Source organism: Montipora capricornis, chromosome 3, assembly GCF_036669925.1.
Source record: "Montipora capricornis isolate CH-2021 chromosome 3, ASM3666992v2, whole genome shotgun sequence".
In the NCBI taxonomy this organism is placed as follows: Eukaryota; Metazoa; Cnidaria; class Anthozoa; order Scleractinia; family Acroporidae; genus Montipora; species Montipora capricornis.
In genome coordinates, this window is record NC_090885.1 from 57,983,686 (window position 1) to 57,986,466 (window position 2,781).

The 2,781-nt window shown below is 40.3% G+C and overlaps 1 long non-coding RNA gene across 1 annotated transcript in view; it reads left to right on the forward strand.

Moving 5' to 3' along the window:
• Positions 1 to 1,584: 1,584 nt before the first annotated feature.
• The window catches only part of LOC138043483 (uncharacterized), a 97,039-nt gene continuing 95,842 nt past the window's right edge, over positions 1,585 to 2,781 (forward strand). Inside the window, exon 1 of the long non-coding RNA XR_011131271.1 lies at positions 1,585 to 1,722. This is a non-coding gene — a long non-coding RNA (uncharacterized lncRNA). The remainder of the gene's footprint in view (positions 1,723 to 2,781) is intronic.

A 2,781-nucleotide genomic window follows, 5' to 3' on the forward strand; every position in this document is an offset into this window, starting at 1 on the left:
TGTGCGAGAATTTATTCAAAACTTTTCCCTCACTCCCAAATAAGAACTTGCTGTGTCTTGAAATTCTACAGTGAATTACTATTAGGCCAAAGAGGCACTCCCAGGGCTTTTGGGGAAGAAGAGAACATGGCTAATTTGAACTGGAGAACAGAGGAACAAGGGAAAAAAACCAATTTAAATTTTAGGGATCAAAAAGCTGGGAACAAGTTTAAAAGAAATTTGGGAAACAAGGAAACACAAGCAAATATTTAAAGGGAACAAGGCCCCCTCCCCCCACCCCCCTCCCTGGGAGGGCCTCATCTAATGTTCTGCCCCTTTCATCCAACAGCTAAAACAAGCGATTCCAAGAATTTTTTTTTTTTCCTCGGGCCAAAATGGTGTTCAAATGCCCTACCCAATTGTCGGATTTGTCTGTCATACCCTACTAAAAAACAATTGTCGTCGGCTCCTGCCGTCTTTAATAAAGACCTTTTGAAGACCTCTTTTGTAAGCCAACCGCTCACAAATGCTACATCTCTTCCTTTAAGCTTTTCCATCTCGTCCAAACACGTGTTTTATATATAGCTGTTAGCGACTTCGGCGCCCGCAAAAAAATCATTTGAAACCTGACACTTCCGGTTCAATTTTCCCCACCCCACGCAGGCAAAGGTCAAATTCCCCACTCCCCGGGCACAGGAGATAGGCAAATGCCCGGGATTTGCCCGGGGGAGGGGGGGGGGATGTTGAAGTTTCCATTTGATCGGCGCATAACGTCTTCTTCTACAGATTAAAGTTCAAAATCGATCCTGGTTGTTAATCACGTGCTAACCCAATCCATAAACTACAACCTCGTTCCCAGGACCTTTTCCCTGGCTTGGGGGTGGGGCCGCCCCACCCCCAAGCCAGGGAAGGGAAAAGGTCCTGGGAACGAGGTTGCATAAACTAGATACTTATAAAGTGGAATGGCAAATTGATTGTTAGAACAATGCGTGATTTCTGTCTTGCTGAGTTCAAAGAAGCGACGTTTCAAGAGAGTCAAAAGAGAAGACTGAGCGAATGTCCATCGATCTAACGAATCAGAATATAAACAATTGGCGTGACGTCGAATAGCACAGTTTTTCCCGCTCGCTGAATTCTGATTGGTCGGTTCAAATTTCAGTAGCTCTTCCCGTACGCACGGTTGTCAAAAATACTTTTTTCAAATCTTCTCTCAAAAAAACGCTGAAAAGGTGATCCTCAAAAATCCGGATTTAGATTTGATCCGAATCGAATATCCTCCTCGAGTGTGGATACTTTGGATTCATGGTCCATTTTTGGATTTTTTGAAAAAATAAAAAAAAAACGCAAAATCCGTATTTGGATTCAAGAATCAGTTTTCGGATTTTCCCAAAAAAACGCACCCTAAAAAGAGCTGTGGAGTCGAGATTGAGCACTTCCTAAACAGCATATACCAAGCGCGCGCAAATTTCCCGCGCTGAATTTTTTTGACCAATCAGAGTTCGCGACGGAAACGTAACAATGATAACATGACACCAACAGCCCAAAGGTCAAACTTATCGTTACAGTTGTCTTGAATTTTAGCTGCAGAAATTTAATATGTTTTATTTTAGTTTCACCGTTTTGGCTGAGTTATGTTCACAAGGATGTCACGAAAGAACAGAAGGGGAATTTGCATCTTCATTTCGACCATCAAGGGGGCTTTTGCATGAACAGTGATCAAGCGATGTTGCGCCATCCAAACAGGTAAACTTAAATTTTTGTCATGAACTATTCGACCTATTTCGATATTTATTTACTTCAGTGATTCGTGAATTCTTGTTTCCAAGCTTTTATCAGTCTAAATGCAAGGTAAATATTTAGCTTATGCTTACGTTGGACGGTTGTTGTCTACGAAGTTGTGAGAAATTTAAAGTTGAGGGCGCAATTGCTTACTTATCCTTATGAAAACTGCACTAAGTTCTATTTATTAACAGATCGTGGACAAATTGCTTTATGTCCATGAGCTCAGTAAGTAAGTTACATGTAATTTGTCTCCGAGAAGCGGCTACACACAACCAACACTGTCCTACATTTGTTTTAATAACCGATATCGATGAATATATAGTCGACGGTGAATCAACAGTGTTGAATCTACGCGTCACGGATAATAAAAAGGAAGGAGATCGAAAATGAAGATAAATAAAAAAATAAATAACTAAGGAAACAATCCATTCATAATGATGAAACATGAAAGCATGCAATTTGCAATGCAATCACCCAACGACAGATTTCTCAGAATTGACCAGTTAGTAGCCTTTTAGTGGCTGTGAAGACAGCAAGCCACAGGTGGTACATGTAGCTAGTCATCTTCACAGAACACATAGGTTATCTCACCTCCTTACTTGACATCATTGATGAATGTGTTTGATTGGCTCAGCATAACATGTAGATTCCGAAGTCTGATGTTCAAACTCCCAACTTAGTGGAGTGACCATACTTGAAAGAAATCAAACATCTACAAGCATCATTCTGGGGGTTAATTGTTTAGTTGAATGTTCCAAATTATAGCCAGGTCATTGTAAAATTTTGTTATGTCAAAAATAAATAAGTTGGAGAGCTAATCCTCCATGGATGGGCTGTCATTAAATCTGTGCTATCCATAATATTGATAACACAAAAATAATGTGAGAGTGGTGGTAATCTATACATGATTTGAAGAACAGGTGACCCTTCTGAGTTGCCGCTTGTCTGAGATCATTTCAGATTTAAATGGAAACATTTGCCTGTGGTATTTACAATCGTCTGTTATAAGACTGACACAGA